The sequence below is a fragment of the Fundulus heteroclitus genome, unplaced genomic scaffold (genome assembly GCF_011125445.2).
Source record: "Fundulus heteroclitus isolate FHET01 unplaced genomic scaffold, MU-UCD_Fhet_4.1 scaffold_85, whole genome shotgun sequence".
In the NCBI taxonomy this organism is placed as follows: domain Eukaryota; kingdom Metazoa; phylum Chordata; class Actinopteri; order Cyprinodontiformes; family Fundulidae; genus Fundulus; species Fundulus heteroclitus.
In genome coordinates this window covers 1,186,927-1,197,286 of record NW_023397307.1, presented here as the reverse complement: position 1 = coordinate 1,197,286, position 10,360 = coordinate 1,186,927, and the positions used below count along the sequence as shown (strand labels likewise).

General features: G+C 44.8%; 1 pseudogene; it reads left to right on the top strand.

Annotated features, from left to right (window-relative positions):
• The first annotated feature begins 432 nt into the window (after positions 1-432).
• LOC118562277 lies at positions 433-6,646 on the top strand (annotated as a pseudogene).
• Positions 6,647-10,360: the final 3,714 nt, after the last annotated feature.

The window sequence follows — 10,360 nt, the reverse complement described above, 5'->3', positions numbered from 1 at the left end:
AGAAAACCCTGATAACTTTTATTATTTTTATTTATTTAAAGGTCCTTTTGTGGTTTTGAAGGCTTATGATGAAGTTGATCTACGATTAAAGTCTAATATGGAGTGAAATAGAACCTTTGAGAGGAATCATGACACAGTTTGGCTGCAACTCACCACTTTACCATCTGCGTCACCAATTTCCTCCGTCTCCAAAATGAGCATAAGCCTGGGTCAGAGCTGCTGTGAGGACCGAACATTTTCCCCACAAGTTATTTTTATTTATTAATTTTTTTTATAGATCTGAATTTTGCGTGGAAAGGGGGATTCACACGTTTCAGGCCCATTTTTTGTGTATGCAAGTTTTATAAAGGCGACCTCTGCTCCTTATTCTGCAGGCTGTAAAACCTGATAACCCTCCCTGTTCTTCCTGCTTTCAGACACACCTTGAAGCTGGTGGAGCAACATCTGCAGGAGGTGAAAGCTGATTGGCTGCAGCCTCTCTGCTCTGACACGTGATTCGTAGATCAGAGCTCAGAGCTGTTGCTGTTTTCAGGAAATGAAACTCACACAGTCACTGTGACCGAGAGGAGAAATGGAGCAGAACCAGCTGGACAGAGAAACCTTGTCCTGTTCGATCTGTCTGGATCTACTGAAGGATCCGGTGACTATTCCCTGTGGACACAGCTACTGTTGTGACTGCATTAAAAGTCATTGGAATGAAGAGGATCAGAGAGGAATCCACAGCTGCCCTCAGTGCAGGACAACGTTTATACCGAGGCCTGTTCTGGGTAAAAACACCATGTTAGCAGCTTTAGTGGAGCAGCTGAAGAAGACTGGACTCCAAGCTGCTCCTGCTGATCTCTGCTATGCTGGACCTGAAGATGTGGCCTGTGATTCCTGCTCTGGAAGAAAACTGAAAGCCATCAAGTCCTGTTTAGTCTGTCTGGCCTCTTTCTGTGAGAAACACCTTCAGCCTCATTATGATTCAGCTGCATTTAAGAAACACAAGCTGGTGGAGCCCTCCAAGAACCTCCAGGAGAACATCTGCTCTCGTCATGATGAGGTGATGAAGATGTTCTGTCGTATTGATCAGAAGTGTATCTGTCTTATCTGTTTAATGGAAGAACATAAAGGACACGACACAGTGTCAGCTGCAGCAGAAAGGACTGAGAGGCAGAGAGAGCTGGAGGTGAGACGAGAAAACATCCAGCAGAGAATCCAGGACAGAGAGAAAGATGTGAAGCTGCTTCAACAGGAGCTGGAGGCCATCAAGCACTCTGCTGATAAAACAGTGGAGGACAGTGAGAAAATCTTCACTCAGCTGATCCGTCTCATCCAGAAAAGAAGCTCTGATGTGAAGCAGCAGATCAGATCCCAGCAGGAAACTGAAGGGAGTCGAGTCAAAGAGCTTCAGGAGAAGCTGGAGCAGGAGATCACTGAGCTGAAGAGGAAAGACGCTGAGCTGAAGCAGCTCTCAGACACAGAGGATCACAACCAGTTTCTCCACAACTACCCCTCACTGTCAGCACTCAGTGAGTCTACACACTCATCCAGCATCAAGATCCGTCCTCTGAGCTACTTTGAGGATGTGACAGCAGCTGTGTCAGAGCTCAGAGATCAACTACAGGACATCCTGAGAGACGCATGGACAAACATCTCACTGACAATCACTGAGGTGGATGTTTTACTGTCAGGACCAGAACCAAAGAGCAGAGCTGGATTCTTGAGATATTCATGTGAAATCACACTGGATCCAAACACAGCAAACAGTTATCTGTTACTATCAGAGGTGAACAGGAAGGTGACAAGGATGGATCAACGTCAGTCTTATTCTAGTCATCCAGACAGATTCACTTATTGGCCTCAGGTTCTGAGTAGAGAGAGTCTGACTGGACGTTGTTACTGGGAGGTGGAGAGGAGAGAGAGAGTTGATGTAGCAGTCGCATACAAGAATATCAGCAGAGTAGGAAGTGGGAATAAATGTGTATTTGGAGCTAATGACAAATCTTGGGCATTAGATTGTTACCTAGGAAGTTATAAATTTGGTCACAACGACATCTGGACCTCCATCTCAGGTCCTGTTTCCTCCAGAGTAGGAGTGTACCTGGATCACAGAGCAGGTATTCTGTCCTTCTACAGCGTCTCTGAAACCATGACTCTCCTCCACAGAGTCCAGACCACCTTCACTCAGCCGCTACACGCTGGGGTTGGGGTTGTAGGTTCTGCTGAGTTCTGTAAACCCAAATAGACAGAATCCACTGAAGGTTCAATGACTTTGATTCTGGTTTTTAAATCTCCAGCAGATTATTTTCTTGATCGTTGTTGTTTTATGTCTAAACTGCACAGAAATCAATAGTCCGAGATTGTCAGCACTTGTTTTCCTTCAGAATTGATGTTCTGGTTCTGTTGGGTTTGTTCATTTCTCAGCATTGTTTTCTAAACCAGCTGATCAGCACCAGAATATTTGCTGTTTTTCCTTCTTGTTGCTTTTTGCAGCAAAAACTGTGAACTCAGCAATAAAATGTCAAATTATTCCCCAGGTTTAAAAAGTGGAACCAGTTCTTTGATCCGGTTCTGGTTTGGACCCGTTTTGTTGAGTCCAGACACACATGAGACAACAGATATCATCTGATATTGTAAATTTCTCATCTGAGAATTATCATATTTTTAATGTTTTAATATGTTTAATCAATAATTTAAAACATATTTAGGGTAAATAACCTCAAAACAACAAAATCACCACAACTCTAATTAGTATTTCAGTAAGAATGACTGCAGCTGTACAATATAGTTTTATTTGAAACTTCAAATTTACAGGATGTGTTTAGCAGCAAAATCTGTAATAAAGAGATATAATGTGAAATTATGGTATTTTATTGAAGTTACAGAGAGTTACAGATTTATACCACAATTATGACCTAAATTTAATATTTTTGATGAACATTAATGTGGTTTCAATAAATAAAGATTCTTAGTATTAAAGTGAGACATTGTTTCTATCCAGAGTCACTTTATTTTTCTTTTGGCATTAAATAGTACTTAAGCATAATCTTTCACATATGTCTTTTACTTTTCTGTATTTCAAATATTTTCTAGAAATGTATGGAATCACGTTTATGTCATAAGTTACGCGAGCAAAATAAACATATTCACATGTATGTTAAACTACTTCTGCACATGGTTTTTCTGTCGCCACGCGAGCAACTGCTGCTTCGAGAGGAGAAAATCGCTCTCTGCGTGCGCCAGCTCCTCCTACGGGCGCTCTGGATCTCACCCCGTGCATGATTTTCTATCTGGCGGCTGCATGCTCAAGAGAGTCTCTGTGCTCGGACTGATTTTCTCCTCGCGTGAAGGAAAATGTGTTTTGACAGGTTGGGCAGAGAGAAACTTCTTCTGTAAGCCTCCTCTCACAGTCTTGCTTCCCCGGGTTCGTTAATTTGTTGTGCAGGACTTTAAAATAATAACTTAGCCATGGACGCCGATTTCCATTTCACCTTCGCAAAGGGAGAGATGCACCTGCCAGCCTCTGCGGGCAGCAACTCTGGGTCTCTCCCCGTTCAGGCTAGTTTTTATTAACTTCAAAGGATGATTTCACAGAGTCACACAAGCAAATGACGTACACAGTATCGGTTTCTACTCCCTAACAGCTACCTTTACCTTTTATGGATTTGTATTTTCCTTACGTTGAAACCTTCCCTTCTGCTAATTGCTGACCTGGCCTTAAAACTCTGTCTTCTACCTTGCTCAGCAACAGTGCATCTTACCCTGATTTATTCACATTCTACTTTGAAGCATATAAAAACATATGAAAGCATCTAAAAGCATATAAAAACATATTAAACCTTCATACTTTATTGAGAAACAGAGCAGAGCAACACATGGACAAAGTATTCGCACCGCGCGGCTGCAGCCTAGCGTCTGCCCCTGTTTCTGCCCGACCTCGCTTTCGGCTCTCCCTAATACTGCACCGTGGCCTTGGCAGGAGACAAAGCAAAGACAGCCCATCCTAGACAGTCGTCAGCCATACAGTGTTATGCTGCAGCATTCGGCCTTGCACTCAGTAACAGTGGATTACATACACAGACATCTCGTCTCCTGGGTCTGTGTCCGAGAGGCAACAGGTCACTTTGACTGTAGGGCAAAGATTAATACAACATTCCACCCCTTGATCACATAGAATATGTATAATCTATGTGATCACCCACAAATCAAAAACAAGATGACTCGTGACATGAACATGCAAGTACAAATCATGTGTGCTGGAACTTCAGTAGTGATTAACATGAATGCTTCGGAGAGTTTTAACACACAAGATCAAAGTTTAGCATTTGCCTACAATTTAGGGTTCATCTAATTAAAGTAAGGCCTGTTTTAGGTCCTATGCGCACATTATTTTAGGTGTATTCGACTAGGTAAGCTAAAACCTGTATACTAATTAAGGTCAAATCCGTCTACTCTCACCCCGCCCTGAATACCCTCCTACTCCTTTCTCCACTTACCCCTCCAGTGGACAATAATCCACCACTCCAAACTTACAACACCAGGAGCAAAGGCAGGAGAGGTTCAGTGCGGGCAGGGGAACGCCAGAAAAAACTACTCACAGGAGTAGCAAAAAATTGGTAAGCCCCCCCCCCCCCCCCCCCCCCCCCCCCCCCCCCCCCGGGGAGATCGGCTCTCGGCCAATCTGAGCCCGAAAACCCTGTATTGAATCTAAGTGTTATCATTACCAGCTAATATTAAAGGATCTTTGGAGCCAATCAGATCCCAGGTCCACCTAAGGGAAAATCAATGGTTGCATAAATCAGTGATCTTTAGTGTGAGAAAACATTCCATTTTCTTTCAGCAGACAGTGAGAACAATTGAGAATCATATTGGGTAAACATTCAAACTCCAATAACAAAAAAAATGATTACGCATAACCGAGGTAACACATCAAAACTTAGATCTATGCCTAAATCAAAGTTGACATTAGACCAAAACAACGAATGAAGGGAAAATAGGAAACCCCATCTGACATTATGACTGTGGAATAGCCCCTGATAAAAAGGATTGAATCAAATGAATCATTGTCAGGAACACTTAAAGAATTAAAATAAAATTCAAGGAACAGTCACCCAAAAGAAAAGTATTCCATGTTAGCAGGTAGTATCATTAACATCACAATCATTATTATCATAATCACCATCGTCATAATCACTCAGATCAGAAATATCATCATTACTAAGATCAGAACTTTCAACTTCTTGGGCATGGTTCTCAAGGGAAACACCAGGTTCTGCATTCGGTTGACCTGTAAAGAAGCTAACTGATACTGCAGAAGTTAACATTCGTTTAACCAGAGGGATTAAGCAGCCCGACAAAACAATCAGCAGGGCAATGACCACCAGGACTGGGGTGAAAATACGAACCAAGATCGACTGCCATCCACTCCCTGTAAGCCATGCCCATCCGTCATATTCAGCTGAGGGAGAATCAGCTTTAACCATGGAGTTAAACAAATCATGCAGGTGTTGCTGGATAGAGGTTATGTTTGATGAAGAGTCTGGGATATAAGTACAGCACTCTGAGTCAATGACTTTACAGACGCCCCCTTGTGTTGCCAGTAACATGTCCAAAGCCATGCGGTTCTGTAAGGAAGTTAATCTTAGAGCCTTCAATTCCGGGGCGTAGCTTTGAAATCCCTCATCCACCAAAGCTGTCAAGTTCTCTAAATCTGCAGCCAGTCTGTTAATGGCTTCAGCATTACTAACAGCACCATACCCAGGGAAAATTGCTGAGGCTATCTCGCGTCCCATTGATATCCTGGTTCCCCTCTTCCTGCGATTCTGGGCACCCACTGGTACAGACGCAACTATCCTAACAGAGGGAATAAGATAAGCCAAATAACAGGCGCCACACCAATTACTTGGGAGATACAGGTAGGAACGATGGCCACAAATCCATACCATATTAGTAGGACACGGATAACCATCAGGAGATGGAGTATACACCTGGAGGGAAGAAAAGGCACCACCCCTTAAACCCCATTTGGTCAAATTAAAAAGTCTTAGCCATGGTTTCAATGGGTCGTCTGCACATAAAGGTCTTTTATCTGTAAGCGCACAAGAAGCTGGCACAGTATTGTCACAGTTAACTGCATTGCCCAAATTAAAACTGGATCTGACACAGGGAAGAACAAAACACAGGGGTGCTGACCGCATATGTGATGAAACTGAATGGGTCATAACAGAACCCGCAACACTAACATTTGTAGCATTTGAGAAACCATAAGGGAAGCGCACAGAATGATGAGAAAAATTAATTGCCCAGGGAAAATGTTTCAGGGGTTTAGAAGCCCCCAGGATATGGGACCTGTTACTTTTTTTTTCTCTTTTTTTTTTTTTTTTTTTTAATCAGTCAGTTCTCTGATATTTAGGGAGCATAAGCAATGAGCAAACAAATCTAGTTCTTGGAACCGCTGTGTTCCACAGATCAGCCGTGTCAAAACAAACTCTGTTGAATCAGTCTCTGGAGACAAGCAACGCAAATCACTGCCCGGAATGTTATTGTGATTCCGTCGGAGCAGTGTTCTTCACCCACCTCTTGCTAGGAACCAAACTTGTGGTGGGCCGCAGTCCTCACAGCCAGCTCGGTGGCTCAGGTGGATGATGATGATGCCAGTGTGTGATTTTTCTTGTCCTGCGATCGGTCGGTCTCCCGCGGCGGTGGCACCTTCCTGCAGTGCGATACGTGGATCCAAGGAACTCGCTGTTCGACCTTCACTGCCGTGTGAGGAGCACCTGGAATGGACCCAGCCAGCGTTTGGATCTCCAATGCTTCCTGCGGAAGTCCCGAATCAGAACCCAGTCTCCTGGACGGAACGAATGGAGGGCTCTGTCGGCTGCCACAGGCAATGCTTCCTTCACTGTCTGAGAGATTTCAGAAAGCACCTTTGTGAGCCTAACGCAATATGATAACATGTCATCATCACACAAAGAAGTGGAGGGCAAGTAACGGTTTGTAGGTCCAAAGCCCAAGTTTGGCGGCCTTCCAAACAGAATTTCAAATGGACTGAGGTTAACTTTTGCCCTTTTCCTCATCCTCATATAAGTGAGGACAATAGGCAAAGCTTTAGGCCAGGAAAGCCCTGTTTCTTCACAGCATTTTGCCAGCTTCAACTTCAAAGTTCCGTTCTCACGTTCACAGCAGTGTGTCCTTAAGTCACAGCCCAAGAACTTACCCACCTCCGTCACAGCCGCGTTGACAAAGTGGGATCCATTGTCACTTGAAATCCTAGCCGGGATCCCCCAACGAGGTATAATCTCAGTCAAAAGGGCTTTTGTGACAGCATGGCTGTCAGCCTTTTTAGAAGCGAAAGCCTCAGTCCATTTACTGAACATATCCACGATGACAAGGACAAACTTCTTACCTTCAGAAGGAGTCAGTTCAATGAAGTCCATCATGATGTGGTCAAATGGCTTACCAGGAGGAGGGTGTGCACCTAGAGTCCTCTGAGGAGCACGCCCTGCATTGAATGAACAGCAGATCATGCATGATTGACAAAACCTTTTTGCATAAAAGCCTCTAGTGAACCACTGAGGTTTTAAAGTAGCTGCCATGCTGATGTATGAGGAATGGTCTAAGCCATGGGTTAGCTTTGCAAAGTGTGGGAAGAAGTGTTTTGGCAAGCATGGTAACCCATTTGGTCCATACCAAATGTTATCTCTGCACTTCGCTCCAGAAGAAGCCCACAGTCGTCTCTCACCAGCAGACGCAAAACTCTGTATCGCACTCAAGTCTGTGAGTAAGGAAGAACATGGGGTGTACCCTCCTCCTTGCCCTCAGAAGAGGAGAAGGCAATGAACAGAGGAGCTTTCCCAGCCGCACGCTTCGCAGCTGCATCGGCCCTCCTGTTTCCCTGCGAGATAACATCACCAGACGAGGAGTGAGCTGCGCACCGGCACACTGAAATGACCTTGGGCAACAAGATGGCCTCTAACAAGTGTGCAACCTGCTTAGAGTTCAGAATTGGCTTTCCATTCGATTTCAGGAACTTCCTATGTTTCCATAGGGCACCAAAATCATGAACCACACCAAATCCGTACCGGGAATCCGTAAAGATGTTTACCGTCTTCCCCTTTGCCAACTTGCAGGCCTCAGTCAGAGCCACCAGTTCAGCTGCTTGCGCTGAAAAGTGTTTAGGAAGAGAACCCGAAAACAGGGTCTCATGCGATGAGCAAACAGCGAATCCCACCCGATTCACACCAGTGATACGATCCCTGTAAGCCGAACCATCAACAAACAACTGCAAATCTGGGTTCTCCACTGGAACATCAGAAAGATCAGGTCGTGGTGTGCAAACTTCCTCCAGCACCGACACACAGTTATGCGGATCCCCATCCTCAGGAGTGGGAAGAAGTGTAGCTGGATTTAACACATTGCACCTCTTCACAGTGATGTTTGGCAAGTCCAGCAAGATGGAAGTGTACCTCAGCCAGCGCGCTGCAGAAAGATGTGAAGTCTTTTGTTCTAGAAGAATGATGGCAACGTTGTGAGGCACAAGCACTGTTAGTTCAGAATAGCCCACGATGTCACGTGATGCTAAAACAGCCCGCTCAGCTGCAGCCACTGCCCTAAGACAGCCAGGCAGTCCCGCCGCAACTGGATCCAGTTTCCCAGAATAATAGGCTACTGGTCTCAACTTCCCACCATGGTCCTGCATGAGGACAGAGGTCATGCATCCATGTTTCTCATCAACAGCCTGAACAAAAGGTTTTTTAGGGTCCGGAAGACCCAAGGTAGGGGCCTGCTGTAAAGCTAATTTAAGCTGAGAAAAAGCAGACTCGGCTTCAGATGTCCAAGTAAGCTTATCAGCAGGTTGAAGATCTTTACCATGCATGATGGCACTCAGAGGAGCTTCCAGCAATGAGTAGTTTGGAACAAAGTTTCTGCAGTAAGATGTTATTCCCAAGAAAGACAGAAGCTGCTTCTTCGTGACAGGCTTAGGGATGTTTTGAACTGCAGCCACACGCTTAGGTGATAGAGTCCTGCCCTCTGAAGAGATGTGGTGACCCAAAAAGGTCACTTGAGGCTGCACAAACTGCAGCTTAGATAGAGAGGCTTTGTGTCCCTCAGAATGGAGGTGCTTCAAAAGAGCAACTGTGTCCTCCTCACATTGCTGTTTTGTGGGACTACAGAAAAGAATGTCGTCGACATATTGGACCAGCGTTGTACCCGGACGCAGCTGCAGAGAGTCCAGACTAGCCTTCAGAGCTGCATTGAAGATAGTCGGACTCTCTGTGTAGCCTTGGACCAAACGCGTGAAAGTGTAAAGTTTCCCTTCGAATTGGAAACCAAACCAGTACTGCGAGTCCTTCTGGACTGGCACACTGAAAAAAGCGTTGGACAAATCAATGACAGAGAAAAACGCAGCATCCATAGGAATCTGCGACAAGATCGTGGTAGGGTTCGGTAGTACGGGCGTTCGACCAATTACAGCTGAATTCACCCTCTGCAAATCTAGGATGAATCTCCACTCAACTGGCTTGCCCTGGTCTTTCACCTTTTTCACATGGAATAAAGGCGAGCTCACGGGTGAATTTGGACATTCAATGATCACCCCTTCTTTTAGAAGGGATTCGAAAACAGGTCTGATGCCCTCAACTGCTTCCTGTTTCAGAGGGTACTGTTTCTGACAGGGTCTGTAATCTGATTTAGGGGTTACGTTGACTGGTTCACACCCTTTGATGAGACCAACATCATATTTATTCTTTGCCCACAGTTCAGAAGGAACCTGGGACAGCAGGGGATGTGAAGTGACGTCAACTTCTGGAAACAGACCATGAGAAAGGAATGAGTGGAATGTTTAATTTTCTGGAACCAAATGAACTGTTCTTTGACAATGAACAGTACCGGTGAAAGGCCTTTTGTAAGCAGATAGTCTCTGTGAAAACAGAATGTTAGGATGTTGTGGTACCACAGTCCAATCACAAATCGTTTGACATTGTGAGACAAAATTTGTTAATTCACTCCATTTCCCTTTAACGGGCTTTGTTAATGGAATGTGTGGAATTCCATTTTCTCTGAAAAATGCTAGCTGGTGAGGTAGCAAATTGATCGCAAGCGCAGTGTATTGGGAACTCCAATACAATGTGGAAAAGTTTAGTTTCTCAGATGACACCCGAAACCACGCCTCCCTAAAGTCTGCATCTGGGCCCCGTGACGTGTGTGCTGTGCAGCTCAGATCAGTAGAGCTTTTAGTCTCTGAAAGAGGATTTACAAGCTGTTTGACTTCCTCCATCAGCTGCCTGCTAAACAGAGAGTTCTGAAATTTCCACTCGTAAGCATAAAGCAAGTTCTGCGGGCTGTATTTCACAGCACTGACCACTGTCTGATCTCCGGT